This window comes from Pleurodeles waltl, chromosome 2_2, assembly GCF_031143425.1.
Source record: "Pleurodeles waltl isolate 20211129_DDA chromosome 2_2, aPleWal1.hap1.20221129, whole genome shotgun sequence".
NCBI lineage: Eukaryota > Metazoa > Chordata > Amphibia > Caudata > Salamandridae > Pleurodeles > Pleurodeles waltl.
In genome coordinates, this window is record NC_090439.1 from 329,602,699 (window position 1) to 329,626,675 (window position 23,977).

Genomic DNA, 23,977 nt, shown 5'->3' on the forward strand with positions numbered 1-23,977 from the left:
GCAGCAAACTCCAGAGGGGCAGGGGCACTAAAATTCTGGACACCACCCTAGAGAAAGCTTATAGATTTACCTTCAGCCTGCCAAAGTATACCTCTCCAGCACAAATCAGGCTGGAGTTGGGTCTGCCAAAACAGTCTTTGGTGTGGCAAGGAGCTTTTATCATCTTCTGGGACAAAATCAGGAAGGCGTTGCCTGGTACACTTAACCACTACTTATGGCTAGGGGTGGGTGGCGAGCTCCACTCCACTGTTGGAGCTAGCAGAGTTTTGGGCACTCCGCGCTCTGCTTGATGCACGGAGTTCAGCCCAAAACTCTGTCAGCCCTGCCAGTGGAGCGGAGCTCGCCGCATGAGGACTGCAGCCCAGCTATGGGCCACACAGCGCAAACACAGACTGTTTGCGCTTGCGCTGTACAGTGCAAAAATGGGCTACAGTGCACACTCACCCAACGTCAATGGAGTTGCTCACCGGCATCTCTGGAATGGATTCCGGGCACAGGGGGCAGATGGAGGCAGAGAGCCAGGCCGCAGCGCTGGCAACGAGGACCCCCCGGGAGAACCCAGGTAAGTCCTCATTTTTTCTTATGTACACAATGGTGCACAAGATGCCTGAAACAGCTGCTTTCGCCACCTACAGCCTGGGCCTAAATTCAGGCCAGAGCTATAGGCAGCAAAAGCTGTGCTTTCAGTACTCTTATGCACCGGCCTGCCTAAGCCTCTTGTGTACCGGCCGGCCCCATGTGCAGTGCACATAGGGCATGCCAGTGCACAAGAGGCCTGAAACATCAGTTTTCACTGCCTAGGGCCCTGGCCTGAATTCACCTAACCAGGCCCGACCCTGCATAGCGCTCCTGAGATCAGGCACATTCAGGAGAGGGGGCCACTCCTTTTTATCAACCAGGCCTATTCATGGCTGGAGCTGCAACTGAGAGAAACATCCCCAGCTGGAACCTATCTTAAATACTTCCTAAGACTGGGTTAACCCAGATGTGGGAAGCCCTGACTAGTCAACCCATTTTAAAAAAATCTGTGTGGAAATCAGTCAATTTTCAACAGCTAGTGGAAGACAATGTGACCTTTTCTGGCAGAACATATGCCTGGATGGTATTGCACACCTATACCACATCAGTACCCCAGAAATACCTCTCTAGGCTTTTACAGATCCTCTAAAGATAAATTTTTGAAACGCCTCATGGGGCTATTGCCCTGCTCCCAGCATCTCCAGTACTGCCAGAGAGTAACTACAACGAAGGTTTGTAGGCTACGTGGCAGAGACATAGAAGATATGCCACATTTGTTATATACCCGCAAGGGACTGTTGTAGGAAAGAAGACAGCTGTTATAAACTCCCTTCAACCAAAGGTAGATCCATTCTTGGAGTCAGACCGTGACGGGCTGCTTTGCCCCTGAGACCCACAATTGATCTTTTGATTTGAACAATTTCTTGCACTGGTGCTTATGAAAATGCAGATTGAGGACTTTGAAGTTCCTAGACCTGGACTTACTGGTACCCAGGCGCACTAGCCTGTGTTTTAAATACTGTCAAAACTGAAGTGATGGCCACGTGGATGCACTCAGCACTACTTGCACATGAGCTCAAAGGCGGGGGACTGTGTTTTTTTCATAATGAGTGGCTCTAAGTAATGCACGCATCAGTTTTGGATCTTATATATCTCAGCATTTGGCACTTTGCTACCTGTTCTTTTAATATAGCCTGCCAGGGCAGGGCTTTCTGCCTGTAATCAGGTAAAAAGTAATTTTATGCTTCAGAACTGAAGCAACGGCCATGTGGATGCACTTGGCACGATTTGTGCATGGGCCCCGAGGGCAGGGGGGGACAATCGGTTCCTTTTATATTGAGTGTCTCCAAGTAATGCAAATGATACTTTTGGCTTCTACATATCTCTGAACTTGGCATTTTGGTACCTGGTTTTTGTATTTGGGCCACCAGGGTGTGGCTTTCTGCCTGTAATCTGGTACAAAGCAGCTTTATGGGGCATCCTGGTCTTGACAAAAGGGACTGGGGCCCTGAATAAACACCATTGGTAGTCAGGCCCCACTAATCTGTAAGGGGTTCAAAAGACATAGGTGGTCATTATGACCCTGGCGGTATTACAACTCCAGGGCCAAAACTACGGGAGCACCGCCAACAGGCTGGTGGTGCCTCCCGGCGTACCGCCACGGTCGCACCGCCGGGGCCGGCGGTTTTCCGCCACAATGGCCCCGGCAGTTGTAATCCGCCAGGGCAGCGCTGCTTGCAGTGCTGCCCAGGGGATTACGAGTCCCCGACTGCCAGCCTTTTTCTGGCGGTCTGAACTGCCAGGAAAAGGCTGGCGGTATGGGGAGTTTTGGGGCCCCTGGGGGCCCCTGCTCTGCCCTTGGCATGGGCAGTGCAGGGGCCCCCTGACAGGGCCCCATGCAGCTTTTCACTGTCTGCTGTGCAGACAGTGAAAAGCGCAACGGGTGCAACTGCCCCCGTCGCACGGCCGCAACACCGCCGGCTCCATTTGGAGCCGGTTCCCATGTTGCGGCCCACATCCCCGCTGGGCCGGCGGGCGGAAACTTGGTTTCCTCCCGCCCGCCCAGGGGGGATGTCCAACTGGGCACCGCGGAGTGCGGCTGCATTGGCGGCCGCAGGGCAGCAATGTTGTAATGAGGCCCATAGTAGTTTGAGATTAGGTGGGAGAGGATGTCTTAAGAAACGCTTCTGTTTAATTCACACTTGGACTCTTAACAATTTTATGTAGAGGCAAATTTCCATCTTTTGCTGTGAGCATCAGATTTTATTGTTTGCATCTATGGTTTTAGTGATTGCTTTATCAGTTTGTTTGTTTTAAGTAAATTTGCAAACAAAAAATAAACTTGAAACTTGTCTCCACACAAAGGATTGCATATCCCCTGTGGTGTCTCCGGAGCCAGGGCAGGAAAGCCAGGGACTCTGTGCACTTCAAAGGCCTCTCTTTGAAGTCTCCCTCACTTCAAAGGCACCACTGGGTATAAGAACTGAACTTCTGACCCTACCAACTCAGTACACTTCTAGATCTGTGGATACTCTGCCAAGAAGAAGAACTGCTGTGCTGCTGAAAGGACTGTCACTCTGCTGGACTCCTGTTCTGACCTGCTGTTTGCTGCCTTCCTTGCCTAAATGTGAGAAGGACTAGACCTGGATGTCTCCATCCGAGAAACAAAGTGACTCCATGGTCTTGCTGGCTTACCTTCTGTTCTTCGGAAATCTCAGGGACACAAAAAACTTCCAACATACCTGCTACCGCTCCTGGACCCGTCTTCAACCGGCTCCTTATCGCTAACAGTCACCTTTCCAGTCCTGGACCCCTGGAAGTGCTTTTTTGGCTACTGAATTCAAGTTATGGGCTCTTTAAGACCACAAGTAGGCTCTCTCATACCTTAACTGCACCTCTCACATTAAGAATCAGCCCAAGACACTGCAAGTGCATCTCTTTGGACAGCAAGCAGCACTGCTTGTGACCACGAGGCTGCAGTCGACCTGCTGACTCTTAGTCCCCACAGACCACCACCAGCAATGTTTTCCTTCTTCCCAGCAAACTTCTTCCTTGTGAATGGAACTCTTGGTTCAGTTTTTGAGGTGGGAATACCTCATCTGGACTTGTCCGAGATTGTATCCAACCCACGATCCTTCATGGTCAGCCTGAACTTTTGGCACTTTATGCTTTTAAGCACTAGTTTGCATTTTAATCTTGAAAAATTCATATCTCGACTTATTGGATTTTTGTTGTTTTGGTCTTGTTTTACCCATTAAAATTAAGCTCAAGTAATCTAAGCAGGTGGGGAAGCGGCCTTAACCACGACTCCGTAAAAACGAAGTTGCGGGTTGGGGGGTCGAGGTATTTTTAGTTTTAGGGGACGGGGCTTCGGGCGGTTTAGGTTTAAGGGTGGGGAGGGTGGAGAGGTAGTTTTTGTTTTAGGGGCAGGGTGGGGCGTCAAGGTATTTTTAGTTTTAGGGGTGGGGGGTCGTGCGGTTTAGGTTTGGGCAGGGGTATTTTTAGTTTTAGGGGCAAGGGTGGGGGCTTGGGGTATTTTTAGTTTTAGGGGTGGGGGTGGGGTGGTTTAGGTTTAGTGGCGGGTAGGGGGGTCGGGGCATTTTTAGTTTTAGGAGCGGGGTGGGGGGTTCGGGTATTTTTAGAATTTGGGGGTGGGGGTCGGGGTGGTTTAGGTTTTTAGGGGTGGGGTGGTTTAGGTTTGAGGGGTGGGGCTTGGGGTGGTTTTAGGGGGCGGGGTGAGGGGTTGCAGTAATTTTAGGGGTGGGTGTTGGGGTGGTTTTATGTTTTAGGGGTGGGTTGGGGGTTGGGTAATTTTAGGGGCAGGTGGGGGCTCGGGGTAGTTTTAGGGGCGGGGGTGTTGGGGTGGTTTTAGGTTTTAGGGGTGGGGGTTGGGGTAGTTTAGGTTTTAAGGATGGGGTTGTTTTAGGGGTGGGGGTTGGGGTGGTTTTAGGTTTTCGGGGTGTGTTGGGGGTCGGGTAATTTTAGGGGTTGGGAGTGGGGTTGGGGGGGTTTTAGGGGCAGGGTGGGGGGCTCGTGGTACTTTTAGGGGCGAGGTGGTTTTAGGGGTGGGGGTTGAGGAAGTATAGGTTTTAGGGATGGGGTGGGGGTTGGGGTTGTTTTAGGGGCGGGTTTTTTTAAGTTTTAGGGGCAGGGTGGGGGTCGCAGTAATTTTAGGGACGAGGTGGGGGTTGGGGTCGTTTTAGGGGCAAGGGTGGGGGTTGATGTGGTTTTAGGGGAGGGGGTGGGGGTCGCGGTAATTTTTAGGGGTGAGGGTGAGGGGCCAGAGGGGACGCATGCTGGAACCATGCATGCTGATTACTGATGCCTTTACCAGGAATGCCTTTACAATGAAAAATCTTTGTTAAGGCATTCGTGGTAAAGGCATTAGTGGTAACAATGCGGTTGCCTCTTAAGTTCACCCTGACTGCTCTATGCCAAGCTGCCACAGGATGAGCAAAGGTTAAGTTATGGTGTGTATCTGACTTACCCTGAATAGTATTGTGGTTCCTGCTTGGATAGGGTGCATACCTCTGCTAACCAGAATTCCAATTTCAAACAGAATGTATTCTGCAGGTTGTTAGTGAGGCACAAAATCATAAATGCATAAAAATCTTCCATACTAGTCACATTGTTTCAACGATACTTCAACATTGTTTTACCATCTAAAATATAGTTGTGGTAACAATACTGGAAAGTATGCTCCTGTTAAGTTTATTGAGGGTTCAGAGGTTAGGGTACAGAATGTGTAAGTAACATTTAACACTGGCAATGTTTCAAAGAAAGATGTCAGCTTTTTTTCGTGTTCTTGAGACAATGGCATTTCACATTCATAATTCTGCAGATAATTGTTGTCAAAATTTGTTCTAAATTTTGAAGATGTGTATGGAGCTGCACATCTGTGTGATTTAACAATCCACTGTGATTTAGTGATCTTTCTTCAGTAATCCACTAGACACTGAGGACCATATTTATACTTTTTGACGCAAAACTGCGCTAACGCAGTTTTGCGTCAAAAAAATTAGCGCCGGCTAACGCCACTCTGAAGTGCCATGCGGGCGCCGTATTTAATCAATGACGTTAGCCGGCGTTAGCCGCCGGCGCTGCCTGGTGTGCGTGGAAAAAAATGACGTACACCAGGCAGCGCCGGCGTAGGGGGATATGGAGCTTGGGCGCCAAAAAATGGGGCAAGTCAGGCTGAGGCAAATTTTTTCGCCTCAACCCCGATTTGCGCCATTTTGTTCGACTCCCAACCCCCATAGAAATGACTCCTGTCTTAGCAAAGACAGGAGTCATGCCCCCTTGCCCAATGGCCATGCCCAGGGGACTTCTGTCCCCTGGGCATGGTCATTGGGCATAGTGGCATGTAGGGGGGCACAAATCAGGCCCCTCTATGCCACAAAAAAAATTTAAAAAATACTTACCGGGACTTACCTTAATGTCCCTGGGATGGGTCCCTCCAGCCTTGGGGGTCCTCCTGGGGTGGGCAAGGGTGACAGGGGGTGTCCCTGGGGGCATGGGAGGGCACCTCTGGGCTCCTTCAGAGCCCACAGGTCCCTTAACGCCTGCCTTTTCCAGGTGCTAAAAAACGGCGCAAAAGCGGCCGTATGTTATTTTTTTTGCCCCGCCCACTCCCGGGCGTGAATTTTGCCCGGGAGTGTAAATACGGCGCACATGCCTCGGAGTAAATTTTTTAGACAGGAACGCCTACCTTGCATCTCATTAACGCAAAGTAGGTGTCCACGCAAAAAAATGACGCAAACTCCTTGGACTTTGGCGCTAGACGCGTCTAACGCCAAAGTATAAATATGGAGTTAGTTTTGCGTCGGAATTGCGTAAAAAAAAACGATGCAATTCCGGCGCAAACGGAGTATAAATATGCCCCTGAGGGGCTTATTTAGAGTATGGCGGATGTGGCATATCTGCCAAGAAACTGCAAATAGTCTGTCTGCCAAACTTTAGGTTCTGTAGCTATATTTAAAGTCAAGCTTAGAGCCACATTTCCAACAATAGAGCCTTGACAGGCTGGGCCCATTGAAACCTGTTCCCAAAGGCCCATCAGACAAAGGTCCCTGGTCAGCTTAGGAAAACTTGGCTATCGTAGAGTGTATGTTCCTTTGTACATTTTGCTCATTTAAGACTGCCAGATTAAGGCTTTGTGATACCAAATAGAAAACCAATGAAATAACCCCATGCACTGGTAGAAAACTCACAGTGTGTCAGGGATATTTGATAAATGTTTTTCAATAACAAAACCCTCTTGGGGATTTGATTTTAAAAATAAAAATCGTCGCTGCCGGGGTGCATTAAACATGGCATTTGCTCAATAGAAACTCAGCACCTTCAGTGGAGCCACTCCCGTGGCAGCTCAGCTGAAGGCACATAGATCCTCAGCTGAAGGCACATAGATCCTCATTTGCCTGGTGGAGTTCTACAGGAATTGTGGGAAGTCGTCTGCTAGGTTGGTATAAAACATATTTCCATTAGCCTGACAGACCAAAAGACTGCCCGTCATACTCCTCTAAATGAAGCACTGACTATGCAAGAGTCATTAATAATACTGAAATGTATACAAAATATCAGGCGCACACAAGACCAATCTAATTATTGATAACGATACAGTACAAATAACTGCAGTGGTCAGAATCACATCCAATAGTGTGCAAATCAAGGCCTCGGATCGTCCACACATGTCACTGCACAACAAACCTGGTAGCTTGCTTTGCATCATGCATGATAACAGTTGACGAATCACCACTGTTATAGCACCATGTAAATCAGCCATCAATAGTTATTGTGCAACCAGAAATTAAGATGATACGTAGTGTGGCTGTAAGTATCGGCTGACAGTGAGCCAGACTAATAGACCTGTCCCAGGACATGATGACCCCATGTATAATAGAGCTGTTCACAGAAGCATTAGCATTTAGTCATATGTGGATAGTCTATAGGGACCCAAGACATGAAAATATTGTACTAATGTGATGGTGCAGTCCGTATGCTTTTGTTGGTGCAGTATTTTATACTTATCTGAATACGTTGATAAAAATTTAAAACCGCCACAGAACGAACATGTATAAGAATCATGTCAGTCGATTTGGCTGTTTGCACTTTTGCTTCTGTCATTAGAGCTGTTTATCTACCACTGCATTGATGCTGTACCCTTCTGAAAGAGCCAGTCATAACAATAATTCCAGCCCCAACTCAAAGTACATGGTTTATAGATTGAGAATAAGCAGTCACGAGTCGCCACATATTATACTCTTCTGGCCAAATAAAAGAGAGCTGATCTGGAGTTATCTGTGTACCTTTATATGACTTACAGAAGCGTGATCTTTTTATGGTAATTTTTCAAGATACTAAATTCCCCGATTTATAATATAACCCACCCTTTTAAGTTTCGTTAAAGAGGACAGAGGGCCAAGGTAATGACAAACGGGAAACAGCCTTTTCTAAACGGCAGGAGCAATGTGTAGCGTAGCCATGCAAGTATTACCACACTTGCCTGAACCACGCATGTGTCTGAACCACGCCAATGCGGGGTTAAGACACCATGCATATGCGTGGTTCAGGCACACAGCAGGAACAGTGGGGAGAGAAACGCGGTGTCCTGGTAAGTGGGGCCGGGGTGGGTGGGGTTATTTTTAAGGACAAGGAGGGGTAGGTTTCAGAGTTCAGGGCAGGGGTGGCGGTCAGGGTAGTTTTTAGGACAGGGTTGGGTAGGTGTTAGGGTTCAGGGCTGGGGGTCGGGTACTCTTAGGACAGCCTGGAATAGGATTTAGGGTTCAGGCCAGGGTGAGGGGGTGGAGGGAGTTTTTAGGACTGGGCAGGGCAGGTTTTAGGGTTTAGGGTGGGGGCAGGGGATGGGGTAGTTTTTAGGACACAGGGTGGGGTACGTTTTAGGGATTAGGGCAGGGCGAGGGGAAAGGGTAGTTTTCAGGACAGAGTGAGATAGTTTTTAGGACAGGGTAGGTTTTAGGGTTTAGAGTGGGGGTCAGGATAGTTTTTAGGACATGGTGGTATAGGTTTTAGGACAGAGCAGGGTAGCTTTTAGGGTTTAGGGCAGAGGGTCAGGGAAGTTTTTACGACAGGGCAGGGTACATTTAAGGGATTAGGGTGGGGGTCAGGGTATTTTTTAGGAGAGGGTGGGGTAGGTTTTAGGGTTTAAGACAGGGTTCAGGGTTGTTATTAGGACAGGGCAGGGTTGTTTTTTACACTTTAGGGTGGGGTGGGGGTAGTTTTATGGACAGGGTGGGGTAGTTTTTAGGACAGGGACGGTTTTAGGATTTTGGGTAGGGGTCGGGAAGTTTTTAGGACAGGGTGGGGTAGTTTTTAGGACATGGTAGGTTTTAGGATTCAGGGCAGGAGTGCAGTGTCAGGGTAGTTTTAGGACAGGGTGGGAACGTTTGAGGACAGGACAGGGTAGCTATTAGGTTTTAGGGTGGGGTGGTCAGGGTAGTTTGCCCTCTGCCAACCCGACACATCCCATCCATCATTATGTGCCGGTCTTCACCGTCAGTTCGTTGGCGGTGAAACCGCCACTGTGACCCAGGTGGTCAGAAGACCGCCAGGGTCATAATGAGGGCCATAATATCTGCAGGAAAAAAATGTTCCAAATTGGGAAGTTTTGGTTATTTTCAACTGTACCTATTGGTACCTTTTACGAAACAACAGGGCTTCATTCTTATGGACAGTGCAAAAACAGAATTCACAAACCTTATCTGAGTTATGCCTAGAAACCTGTACCAGGTGCAATTTTCCTTGTGCAATTCTGAAAAAGTGTTGTGAAGTCCTATTTTGCATGAAAAAATATACATTTTTGCATAAGAAAAAAACAAAACAGTTGCAATTGTACTTGCTATTTTTCCATTTTTATTTTCCATAGCCAAATATTATTTCCCATGGTTAAAACCCTTTACCTACACCACAATTTTGAAGTTGCATCCTTTCTACTCTTCAAATGGATTTAATTCTGTGACTGACAAAATTAAATGTCCAGGACAAGGAGGCGCCAGAAAATAGATTGTAGATACCAATGTTAGAGCATTTTTACTAATTTGAATATAAAGCCTAATATAGATATGGTTCAGTTAGCATGATTAGGCCTCAGACTATTTGTATTGTCATATTTTCAGAAAGGAAGGTTCACTTTTATTTTATGTAAACAAGATTTTCCATGTGCATATGTGCTGTGTGCTTTTCCATTTCAGAAAATAAACAAATTATCAGCCTAGTCCATGGTAGATTTATGAATAAATTGTATTATTTTATTTCCTCTTGGGGAAGCCAAGCTCAGGATTTTCCTCTCTTTGTAACTTTCAAAGCCCATTGGTTGAGGTTTTCATATGGACCTTTCATTAGTTGAACTGTCTATTTTTTTATTTATTTCATAAACGTCATGTCTTTTCCTTCATTTCCTATGCATACCTCACTAATTTATTTACAGTAAAGTGGGTGTTTCTAGACATATTTTATTGACTGTAGCTTACATGTTCATTGGCTTGCAAGAATGATACATTGCTAGCTCAGCCCTATTATGTCACATGCCACCATTGATTGTGTGTGGCCTTTCTGTCAACAACGCTATAAAATATTTTGGGGCAGGTTCATGAGCCCCTAGCACTTCCTTACATCCTTACAGCTGAACGCTTTTCGGGACAGAGGAGGCGGGCAGCAGCTGTGTGCTGTCTTTCCAATTAGGGCAGGAGCCCTTTAAAAACCTGTGAGCGCTCCCGCTCCGCGGGACGCGCTGAACGCTTTTCGGGACAGAGGAGGCGGGCAGCAGCTGTGTGCTGTCTTTCCAATTAGGGCAGGAGCCCTTTAAAAACCTGTGAGCGCTCCCGCTCCGCGGGACGCGCGCGGGCGGCGCCCGGGCAAAGCCCGGGCCAAGGGCGGGCCCGTCCTTGCCCGTCATTGCCAGGAAGAGGCAGGGCAGGGCCACCCATCTGACATCTACTTCAATCTGTGGTCCCAGATAACCATTTTGCATTTGACTGCCCGAAGGACAAATTCAAGCTTATTTTTATTGCGTAGGGGTAGCTTTTCCCACCAAGCACCAGGCCTCCATCAAGCTAGCGGACAACTACCAATATTAATCAGCTTTTGCTCGCCCGCTGTGTTTCCAGCTGAATTTCCCACTAATTCCCCATATATTCTCTATCCGAAATATGTCTTTTGGTGGGTGGTAGGTGGTCAAGGGGTTGGAACCCACCATTCATTTCCCTCCCTGTGTTTGCTTGCTCATGATAAGTGGTTGGGCCAAACCACATATACATATATGCATTTGGGTCTTTGATTGCAGTTTTGTCCGTGAGATCCGCAATTAGCAGGGTTTGAGAAGTTTATTTAACGCTTGCTTGGGGTAGAAGTTGGGTTCCAAAGGCCTCAGTACTACTATTAATCAGGAGCTTATTAAAGGCCCCTGGTTTTTAGTAAAATGGGCAGACGACGTGGGGGGGGCTTAGATGGGAAACAGCATTCTAATAAAACCCTAGACGGTTTTTTACAAAAGGCCGTTGGGGAACTCGAAAGAGAAATAGAATTAGTGCAACGACGCCTTGCTGCCCCTCCTTCTGCATCTATTAGTTTAGCCCATGATAGCCCAGTCTCACAGCCCCTCCCGCGATTAGAGCTTCAGTCTGTACCGATTATCCCTTCCCCTTCTCCGTCCAAAATTCCTCAAGAGATCCTAGACGATACTTCAATTGCAACTGCCATTTGTGCCGCACCTTTTTTGTTGGCCCAGCATCCTTCAATAGAAGGTTCCCTTACTTTAACTGAATCTAATACTAAAGGGAAAAGGAAGCGAAGGGAACCTGTTCTTAAGAATAAACGATCTAGGACCTTGAGTCCCTCTAACTCGGCCCAACCCTCTATTAAAGATATGGCATCAATTCCCTCACACAATACCAACATCCCCCATGCAAACGAGTTTATTAGGGATCTCATAAGAGATGAGCTCTCAAAACTACTTCTCCCTATTTCCAACCGTCTTCAAATAATCGAGGACAAACTTGATAGTCTTACGACCAAGCAAATACCAACAATTTCTTTACCTGTAGAAATTCAACCTAATCATGACTCTATTACTGCCAATAGACACACTGGCCAAATACCCAAAAATGTTCCTCCCATTCTAAATCACGACTGGCCCAGTTCTGCTAAAACTTCCAGTACCTTGATGAACAAACCTCATATGGCTTTAGCTTCCCTATCAAAAGGAACCGCCTTATGGAACAATCCAGCAACTATTTCGGGAGATGGCATCCCTATCAGGGAATTTCCTCATCCAGTATACCAAAAGAAGGTTATGAGCAGGGACTCCCGAGAACCAAAAGCGCTCCATTTACCACCAGAATCATGCCCTTATGTCCTCATCATATCAAATGTTCCTGAACTCAAACCTTATTTTTCTGAATCTTTTATCGAACTCAAAAACAAGGTTATTCACTGGTTGCATGTGAATGCGGGGTTCGCTTTTTCCATGTCATCCTCAATATTGATGGTGAGAAGGGTAGGGTGGGTGGGATCGGTTCAGGGGACTGTATTGTCATTAATTTTAATTCCCCCGATCTTGTCCAACGTCTTTTTTTAAATGCTAACAGACCTTATCCTACAACGGGCAAAACTTCTCTTTGCAGGCTACAAGTGTTTTATCCACCTTTTATGTCGTCTTGGAGTACTCAATCGCCACCATCATACGGGGCTGGTCCGGTTACTCACACACTGCCTACCCCTGTAATTGGTCCTAGACGTCCTCTATCTTCTCTCTCTGAGGCAGACTGACTAGGAGATGCCTTTCCGGATGTGGTATTGCCTAATTGTGAAGCTGAGACCATTTGCCCTATTGTTCTTAACATCTCTATTCCTCCTGCCCCCCTTATCTTGGCAGATTTTGTTGTCCCGGGATCAACCAAAAATATAACATGTCAAGCGACTGACGAATGCATTTCTAATCTGTCAAACGCTCCCTATACCTTGGGGCCTATCCGAATGGTCAATCCACCAAACTCAAACGCTGTTGGGGTTACATCCAGCGAGGTTTTAAAGATACAGAGCGAGAAATCTCTTGGCCCTAATCCACCTGAGGGAAGTACCATGGTCTTTAACAGTTCCCCCCCTAGTACGCTATATTTCCAGAATAAAGCTGGGTCCTCATGCTCAGAGGATCTCGATAAGGTACTCAGCTGGAACATAGCTGGATTGGAAAGCAAATTACAAAGTCCAGGTTGGGGTAACCTTATTGATGATCACTTGATCTGTCTCTTTCAAGAAACTTGGGCATTGGAACCCAAATATAGACTCGGTTTCAAAAGCTATTGGGTTTCGGCCCGTAAGTCATCTTCTGGGAGACCTTCGGGAGGGTTGCTTGTGTGGCTAAATACTTCTCTCAGGTGCAAGATAGAAGAAATAGATACAGGTTGCCCGGATCTGCAAGCACTATCGCTAATGATTTCTGAAGGAAAACCTCTCCTTTTAATTAATATCTATAACAGGAATGCGAGTCCCCACTCCGAGTCGGACGTTCTGTCTAATTTGGACTATTTTCTAAAAAGTAATCCCTCCCTCCTTGTCTTAATTGGAGGAGACTTCAATGTTACTTTTGAACCTAATCCTCTAGTCCAAGGAATTTGTAAAGAAGAGGATGCCTATTGGGGCATCCCCCAGCTAGTCTCCAACAAAAAACCAAGATTGAATAAATCTGCGCGCTTATTGGCTGACATTGCACTAGCCCATGGCCTCCGAGCCTGTAATGGCCGCTCACACTCGGATGCTATTTTGCGTCCCACTTTTAGGCGCGGAGAACATAGTAGTCGCATTGACTACATATTTCTTGATATCCGTCTTTGGCGTTACATGGTAGATATGAGGGTAGATGAACAGCTCGTGAGCGACCACGACCCTCTGATTTTATCAACCAGAGGTCTTTTTCCTTCGTTCACAGCGCCTCACTCCAGGACAAATGCCTCCCAACTGGCCTTAACTAATAATAGATGCAATCTCAAATGGGAATCCGTTATCTCCTCCCCAAAACACCTGGCATCTATTTACAGTTTGCTCGCAAATCAAATGGAGTGTATGACTCGGTTCATTGAGTCTGAGGAGGGCGACAGCCTTCTTATAGCCCACACTGATCTGTTTCAATCTTTAAAACAACTTTTTACAAAAGAGACTCTTAACAACTTCAACAAAAAGTACAATGCCCCTTGGTTCAATAAATCTTGCAGAATAGCACAACTAGCTCTCCTGGATGCAATTAAAGAAGGCCATGCTGTGACGTTGAGAACAGCCAGGGGGGCTTATAAGAAGGAATGTTTAAAGGCACGTAGAAGCTGGGAGGAGGCCAGATGGGCCACTATTTTGGATTCTGCCTTATCCAATAATACATCCAGGTTTTGGAAACTAATAGCTGATAATGACAGTGATTCCCCTGCCGCGCCTGGCTCCACAATCCTCTCAGCAACATGGGTAGAGCATTTTGGGCAACTTTATGGAGGTCCGCCTGAAGTTTCCTTGTGGCCCCCCAATGATTTAATAAACCAAGAGATCATTCCAATTTCATTTTCCCTATCCGAAACTCGAGTAGCTATAGACTCCCTGAAATGGGGGAAGGCACCTGGCCCAGACAAAATCCCAGGTGATCTATTTAAATCTAGACCTGACATATGGGCTCCTTACCTCAATTCTATCTGCAATGCAATTGCAGCGGGAGCTCCAGTTCCATCCACTTGGAAAGGGGCTGAAATTGTACCGATCTTTAAAAAAGGAAATCCAAACATTCCGGCTAACTACCGCCCCATTAGTCTCCTCGATAACTTCCAAAAAATCTATGCGAAACATCTTCTGTCCCATCTTGAGGAATGGATTATTGAGTTTAAAGCTCTCTCTGATTTACAAGCGGGTTTCAGACCCGCAGTGAGCACAGTTGACCAAGCTTTAAGATTTATGTCAATAAAATGGAAGAATGTAGACCTGGGGAGGGGTAACCTTTATGTGGTTTTTATAGATCTAAGAGCCGCATTTGACCTGATCCCCAGGAATCTCCTGTGGTCAACATTATTAAATATGGGAGTGCCATTTGGCCTCCTGAAACTTATAGCTCAATTGCACCAAGATACCTTTGCCCAAATCAGGTGTGGACAGGGGGGCGAGCTGACTGATCTCGTAGCCATTAAAAAAGGAGTTAGACAAGGTTGTGTTCTGGCACCTACTCTTTTTTTGCTCTACATTAATAATTGTATCCACTACCTAGAGAACTGCTTAAATGATTCTCCGAAACTGGGTGGGATAAAAATCCCTTGTCTGCTATATGCAGATGACACGATCCTACTATCAAAATCGCCAATGGGAATTCAACATCTGATCAACCAGTTCTGTGCTTACTGTAGCGACTATGGCCTAGATGTAAATATCAAGAAAACCAAATTTATGATATTCACTACCTCCAAAAAACGATTGCGTGTTAATATCGAGATGAATTCGACCCCATTGGAGAAAGTAGAAGAGTTCGATTATTTGGGTTTCAGATTATCTACATCAGGCAAATGGAAGGCAGCTATTGACAAAGGGGCTCTAATCATAGGCCAAAGAGGTGGGGCCTTAGTCCGTAGATCTAGAAAGGCTCCGAGCCCCCCTCTGAACATTCTTGCGGAGATTTATAACGTTCAAATTAGAGCAGCGGCCTTATATGGAGCGGAAATTTGGGGATCCCACAAAAACCTGGACATTCTGCAAACCAAGGAAAATATTTTCCTTAGGCAGGTGTCCAGGCTTGGTACGGGTACACCAATGACCCCTTTAAGGCTTGACCTTGGTTTAAATAGTATTAAAACCATAGCGGCCTTAAGACCCCTTTCCTATTGGATCCGATTATGGAAATCGGCTGAACTTGAACCATATAGGCTGGCTATAAAAGAGTTGATAGCCGCCCCTAAGGCACTGGAGAAAACCCCCTGGCTGAAAGAGATGAAAATTGCCTGGGACAAAATGGGTCTTCCCCATTATTGGAAATACCCGGACCAAATCCCTGATAATGCTGGGAAATTTGTTATAAGCAGATATTGGGAGAAAGTTAACGAATATTCCCTGCACCAAAAGGGGGCGGGTAGGTTAACAATGGATTTTCTTCAAATTAAGCATGAACCCTGGGCTGAGAATTTCCTGAACCTCCCTATCCCTCCATATGCCCGCGCTTTATACCTGCAGTTAAGATATGGTACATTGCCTTCTAATGGTTTCACGGCCCACTGGTCATCTAACATCGCTTCAAACGACAGGTGTATCCTTTGCCAACACTGTAAAGAAACAATAGAGCATGTATTATTCTTCTGCCCTTTGTATAAGATACCCAGAAAGAGGTGGATTATCCCCCTTTGCAAAAATATGTCATCTCAGGATAGAGTGACTGCCATTAGAATCTGCACGCATGATTCCTCTCCCAGGGTAGCCATTCCAGTCACTAAATACTTATCGGAGGCCTGGTACATCCGTCGTAAGTCCATTGTACCCAAAGGCCCCTGAGTTATTTTTATATTAGTATTTAGAAGGATTTTAATCTGCTTTTTTTATCTTCTTTGTATTATTTTTAGCAGGAAATCTCCTTTAGGAACTTGTTGTTTTCTATATGATCACCAGAGATTGCATAAGCTTATAGAGTCCTTCCCTATAGCTTTTACTGTTGTTTTTTTGATTGGTATTCTGATAATGTTTCTTTTAGTCAAATGGGAACTCTATTTTTGTCTTTTTGTCTCCTGGTTGTGCACACTGGTCCTCTAGACAAAAAGTCTTATATTTTAGCTTTTATCTTCTTCTCTTTTTTACCATATCTATTCATGTTGTATTTATTGCATTTATATTTATGATCAAATGCTTTGTCCTGCTGTTTTTACTGTTTCAATGTTCTGACGACTATTGGTTTTATATTGTCACTATGCTTTTACCACATTCCTTTCTTTTATGTACGATTGTTATTATTACGTCAAATGGTCTAGACTTCTAGACCGAATTAATCCAATAAATATAAATAAATACATCACATTAGCATCATTTTTTTATGCTAATGTTGCCCAACGAGGTCAAAGTCACTGCTCCATTGCACCATGTTGTAACCCTTTGCACTACAGTGCAAAGTGGTGTGCCCCCATTAGAAGGGCCGATAAAATGTGCAAAGAAATCTAATAGATTTATTTGCTTCATTTATTTCAGTGCTTTTTACACCTGCTCAGAACAATCATTAAAAGGAGGCATGCCATTGATTTCAATGAGCTTTGCAGGATTAGCATCAAATTCTTTTATGCCAATCCTGCAAAACTCCGAACTAGCGTCAAGCATTTTGATGTTAGTTGTGCTAACTACTGCCATGGTGTGCTGTATCTTAAAAGCCATTGGGGGCGTGGAGGGGGGCAAGCGTAACTTTTCTTAAATCAGGACCTATGTTTTTGGGAGATGTGCTAGTTCTTTCCGGCTTTCCTAGATGGCAGACTCTGTGCTATTATACTTATTGATATTATACTTAAAGCCTTTCTTTGCCTTTCTAACTGTGCAGACTGCATGCTAGTCTTTCATTTGATTTATAGTGAGACTTTCTGGGCTTTCCTTTGGATGCAGACTCTATAGCATTCCTCTTGATGAATCATATTTAATCCTAATTGTTTGATTTCTTTGAAGGATTACTTTCTGCTGATCCTCTCACATCATTTGAGTTAGCTTTACTTGAGACATTGATTAGTATAGATGAACTAATCACTTTTTGCCTTATGTAATGATCTTAATTTTGGATAATCCTATTATTTTTTACTTGGAATTAGGTCTGTAAATTTATTGAACTCGGTCTTATGAATTCTCTTAATTATTTGGATGAGAACATCAACAGATTCTTAGTGGCAAATGTAGACAACAAGCAAATTAGTCTAATTAAAATAAGTGACACTAATTAACCAAACTAATTAATGAAATGTTTGTTGACAGAAAGTTGGAGATTCGTAGAGATTTTTGATTATTGCCTGAAGTACATATATGGGTACTGTGGTTTAATGAGGGGTTTATTGAGTATTAATTGAATTGTGCTCGATGTGTGATATTTTAAATTGATTTTGCGATTGTGTATGTGCTATGTGAAATTTGTGTTCTGCAAATTAAGTTGTGAAATTCTGAAATCTATTGTGCATCATCACAATGTATCATTGATTCACGTTTTATTGAAAATATTTATGTTTTATGTGATTCATGTATAGATCTTTAATTTATGGAGAACTCTAATCATATACAAAGTTATGTGCTTTAATAGGAGTGGTGCTTTGTTATTTTATAAGATAAAGTTTATGAGATGCTCAATAGTCTAATTCTGAATGAGTACGAATTAGGAATTGTGGCATTTTGCTGTATGCATGCTGTATGCATGAAGATAAAATACTCTGGCCCAGATTCAAGAGGGCCTAGTGCCTCCTGCTGCCACATTAGCATCACTTACTTTACGCTAATGTGGCTGAACGAGGCCAAAATCGCCACACCAGATTTACAAAATGGCACAATACATGCATTGCTCCACTTTGTAACTCCTTGCGCCACATTATGGCTGTGCCAGTTAGCGGGCCCATAAAAATTGTGCAATGAAATCTAAAAGATTTATTTGCAACATTTTTTGCAGCATTTTTAATGTCTGCACAGAGCAGGGGTTAAAGGGTTAAAAGGAGACACACTATTATTTATAATGAGCCTCAATGTAACGCTAATACTGCAAAGCACCAAACGAGCACCAAAAATTCCGATGCTAGTTCCCTGACTACTGCCATGGTGCACTGTATCTTAAATACGGCGCACACATGGTGGCGTTAGTGGGGGCTAAGGGGCACAAGAAGGGTGGTGCTGCATTGGATGCAGTGCCACTCTTCTTAAATCTACCCGACTAGTTCAGTGTGCAATTAGGTAGTATTGCAACGTACTATGTATGAAACAATTTTGCATTTCTTAACAGACCAAATCACCATAGCTTTATGACCCTGAAGTCTTGCTTCCACTTCCTACACAAGAAGGGTGGGGCCATACTATACAGACTGGATACATGTGGCAAGATTATTGCAACTTGTGCCATACTTCACAATATTGTGATAAGAAAAGGTATGCACAACATCCTCATGGAGGCGCTGTCCAACTTTGAGGTCGACCTACCACTACTACAGCTACTACAGGACGGTACATGTGCAGCTAAGGGACGTGCACATTGAACAGCGATAACAAACACTTATTTCAGAGGTAAGTCATTACAACACATCATAGAAATGAAACATCACACAATGGGTACTGCTTGGTGCACCACAGAGTGACCACCTTTTATTCATGTGGCTATCATGTCATAGTGACACTTTGTAAACAAATGATGAACAAAGTAAATAAGGTGCTGGATGGACCAAGGCTACTCATCCCACTTAGTTATATTGGAGTCACTTCTTGCATCCCCTAGGGTTCGGTGTTTTCTCTCAATCAGTAGGTGGTGGGACTGGTACCAAGTCTGTTTCAGAAGGATTGCGACATGAACGTCTGGTTGAGCATGGCTCTTGGATAGCCACTTATGGTGGAACCCTCCTCACTTTCAGGTGGTGGGGGGATGTTGGGGATGCTCATTTATGGTCCTGGATGTTCTCCAAAGCAGTTGTGACCTGCCCATGCAACGACATCTTGGCAGCAGTGTGCCATGTCTGTCTGTACGTTAACTGTTTGCGTTGCCAGGCTTGATGTTGAGGCTGCCAGTCGATTGATTGACCTTGTAAAGGTGTCAAAGCGGGCCAGGTACTGCAAGTGCCACTGATGCTGCATCTGGTGCTCTCACTCCATCACTGCTAGCCAGTGTTGCTGCCTCTTTTCCATGTTATATCAAAAAAGAACAGGTGGAATGCTGAACAATGTCATACATTCACCCCCAGTACAAATATCTGGGCTTAAATCAATTGTTGGGTTGCTACCCTTGCCATTGCAGTTTGGTCCTGGCCATATGCAAATCAGTGTTGACCCTGTTTCCCCATGGAAACAGTCTAGCCTGAACTTCAAACAAGCATCCTAGGACCTGTTTCAGGGTATCACCCTTCATCAGCCAGGCTAAATTGACTTCAGTGGCATGGGGAGCAGGGGGGACCAATATCTGGACATACCCTTTCCAATTAGGGTGAAAAATGCAAAAAAGAACAAATGATTGATGGAATGCTGAACAATATCAAATATCCACCCCCAGTAGAGAGATCTGGGCCTAAATACATTGTGTTTTTGCTACCCATGCCATTCTAGTTTGTATGCAACCATATGCAAATCAGTCTTGACTCTGCTCCCCATGGGGACAGTCCAACCCGAAGTGTCAAAACAGGTAAAACATCCTGGTACTGGTTTCAGAGTATCACCCTTCACCAGCCAGGCTGCTTGACTCCAGTGGCATGGGGAGCAAGGAACCGACGTCTTGGCATAACCTTCCCACTTAGAACTATAAAATCAAAAAGAACAGGTGATGGAAGGAATGCAGAACAATGTCAAACATCCACCCCAGTACAGAAATCTGGGCCTAAATACATCATTTTTATTCCTACCCATGCCATTTCAGTTTGGACTCAGCCATATGCAAATCAGTCGTGACTCTGCTCCCCATAGGAACAGTTCAACCAAAAATGACAAGCCTGGTCCACCCTGGACTGGAAACAAGCATCCTGGGACCAGTTTCAGAGTATCACCCTTCATCAATCAGGCTGGCAGTTTGAGCTGGATTGCACCCATGGGGAACAGGGTCAAGACTGATTTCCATATGTCTGGCTCCAAACTAGGGTGGCAAAAAAAATGATGGATTAAGCCAAGATTTGTGACTCAGTGAATGTTTGATAAGTTTCACATTTCGTCCATCATTTGTGTTTGTTTGCTTTTGTAGCTCTAAGTGTACCTGGTATGCCCGGACGTGGGTCCCAGGCTCACTATTTCCCTGGATTCAAACTAGCCTGGCTGATGAAAGTTAATACTCTAAAACTGGTTCTAGGATGCTTGTTGCTGGTCCATGGAGAACCTGGCCAGGCAGTTCAGGCTAGACTGTTTTCATGTGGGTGAGATTCAGACTGATTTGCATACAGCTGGGTCAAAACAGGGGTGGCATGGTGAATAAGATAATTGATAGATTAAATCTAGATCTGTGACTGGAGTGAATGTTTGATCGGTTCTGTATTCCATCTATCATATGTGTTTCTATGCTTTTGTCACCCTAAGTGCACGGGGTATGCCAAGACGTGGGTCCCGGGCTCACTAGGCCTCTGGTTTCAAGCTAGCTGGGCTGATGAAGGGTGCTACCCTAAAAACTGACAGAGGATGCTTGTTTCTGGGCCAGGGATGACCTGACCTGGTAGTTTGGGCAGGAATGTTACCATGTGGAACAGGGTCAAGATTGATTTGCATATTGCTGGGTCCAAACTGGGATGGCATGGTGAGCAAAATAATTGATGGATTAAACCCAGATCTGTGACTGGGGGTGAGTGTTTGATTGATTCCGATTTCTGTTCATTATTTTTGTTTGTTTACTTTGTCACCGTGAGTGTGCCGGATGTGCCCGGGTGTGGGTCCTGTTCTCACTATGCCACTGGATATAAGCTAGCCTGGCTGGTGAAGGGGGCTGCCCAGAAACTAGACCCAGGATGCTTGTTTCTGCTGCAGGGATGACCTGGCTGGGCAGGACTGTTCTTATGTGGACCAGGATCAAGAATGATTTGCATATGGCTAGGTTGGAACTGGGGTGGCATGGTGAACAAAATAATTGATGGTTTAAACCCAGATCTGTGACTGGGGGTAAATGTTTGATTGATTCTGCATTCCATCCATCATTTGTCTTTCTATGCTTTTGTTACTGTAAATGCACTGGGTATGCCCAGTCGTGGGTCCTGGGCTCATTAGGCCTCTGGAGTCAAGCTAGATTGGCTGATGAAGAGTAATATCCTGAAACCAGTCCCAGGATGCTTGTTTTCGTCAAGGTAGGATCTGGCCTGGCAGTTCAGGCTGGATTGTTTCCATTTTCATGGGGTACAGGGTCAAGACTGATTTGCATATGACTGGTTCCAAACTGGAGTGGCATAGTGAGCAAAATAATTGATGGATTAAACCCAGATCTGTGACTGGGGGTGAATGCTTGATTGGTTCCACATGATGTCCATCATTTATGTTTGCTTGCTTTTGTCACTCTAAGGGAGCCGGGTATGCCCAGACGTGGGTCCCAGGTTCACTATGCCACTGGATTCAAGCTAGCCTACTCTTTCCATTTAGGGTGACAAATGCAAAAAGAATAAGTGATGGTCAGAATGCTGAACAATATCAAACATTCACACCCAGTACAAACATCTGGGCCTTAATCCATCACTTTTTAGCTTCCCATGTTATTCCAGTTTGGACCCAGCCATATGTGTATCAGTCATGACCCTACTCCCATGGAAATAGTCCAGCCCAAAATACCAAGCCTGGTCCACCCTACATTGGAAGCAAGCATCCTGGGACTGGTTCCCTGGTATAACCCTTCGTGAGCCAGGCTGGCAGTTTGGGTTGGACTGTTCCCATGGGGAACAGGGTCAAGACTGATTTGCGTATGGCTGGGTCCAAACTGGAGTGGCATGGTGAGCAAAATAATTGATGGATTAAACCCAGATCTGTGACTGGGGGTGAATGTTTGATCGGTTCCGCATGCTGTCCATCATTTGTGTTTGCTTGCTTTTGTCACTCTAAGTGCACCGGGTATACCCTGATGTGGGTCCCGGGCTCACTATGCCACTGGATTCATCCCCGCGTACCCTTCTCCCTTAGGGTGACAAATGCAAAAAGAACAGGCTGGCTAATGAAGGGTGATACCCTGAAACCAGTACCAGGATGCTTGTCTCCGGCGCAGGGAGGACCTGGCTTGGCAGTTCGGCCTATACTGTTTCCATAGGGAACAGGGTCAAGGCTGATTTGCATGTGGCTGGTTCCAAACTGGGGTGGTGTGGTGAGCAAATAAACAATGTATTAAACCCAAATCTTTGTGACTGGGCGTAAAGCTTTGCATTGTTCAGCATTTTGTTCGTCATCTAATCTTTATTGCATTTCTCACCCTAAGTGGAAAGGTGTACCCAGACATGGGTTCAGTGCTCACTGCACCACTGGCTTTAAGCTAGCCTGGCTGATGAAGAGTGATATCCTGGAGCTGGTCCTAGGATGCTTGTTTCCGGTCCAGGGAGGATCTGGCTTGGCAGTTCGGGCTCGACTGCTCCCATAGGGAACAGTGTCAAGATTGATTTGCATCTGACTGGGTCCAAACTGGGGTGGCCTGGTGAGCAAAATAATTGATGGATTAAAACCAGATCAGTGACCAGGAGTGAAAGTTTGATTGGTTTTGCATTCTGTCCATCATTTGTGCTTGTTTTCTTTTCCATGTTATGCATAGGTTTTGACATGCATTGCTGCTGCCTAATCACGGTGCTTATTTTTTTTGTTTCCAGGTGTTGTTGGCTGAGGATGGATCTCTCCATGCACATGCAACCATACATGAGTGATGTATCTGACTTGTCTGGCACAGTGTCTGTGTGCCTTTGTAGTATCCTAGGCTATGAGGTTGTGGGGTCCCTGCCATGTGTCACTCCCCCAATGCTGTCCTCAAGATCGGGTATTGGGGAGATTATGGCTTTCCTGCCATTTGGTGTTGGTTCACTTGGCATAAGTGATGGTGGTGTCATGGATTCAGGGACAACATCACTGCCAGTGTCCTCTTTGGCTGTCATAAGTCCTGACTCATCCAGGCTGTGATCTGTGTGTATATAGCTATTGCCATTAATTGGCCTATGTATGGCCACATTATTTTTGTGACTCTACTGCATGTGTTAGTGACATGTGTGTATTGTACACATATGTTTGGTGTGGTCATCAGCACTCAGTAGTGCATGACATAGATGTGCACTACAACTCCCATGATGCATTGCCTGAGTGGGGCAAGCACCTCAATGGAGTATTTTATGCTGTGATGTCTTATATGTTTACTGGCTAACATTATGTTATGGATAGTACATGAAGGGAAGATGATTTACTTTGCTGGTGCCTGCTGGGATGAAGGTGTTGAACATTTGAGATGTGCTATGTTTGATATGAAAACACAACCAAGACTTGCACAGTTTGAGGTATTGAATGAATGAGCTTATGTGGCCAATGAGAAAAGACATCAGAGAATTATAAAGGGTCAAGTTGGTAAGCCATAAATTATTGGTTGGAGTTGAGACTGAGGTTATGAAAAAAGGAGTGAAGTGAGAACATAGTGAAAACTGGGAGTGCATTTCCTTTGGTTACTACTGACTCAGACAAAAATAAAACACAAAAGTATGAGACAAAAAACAAAATGTATAAAAAGGTTGATAAGAATAGTCAGAGTGATTCTGAGGAAGAGGGTTAGTTTAGAAATGATTTGATAATCATGACAAGGCTACCTCCATACAAT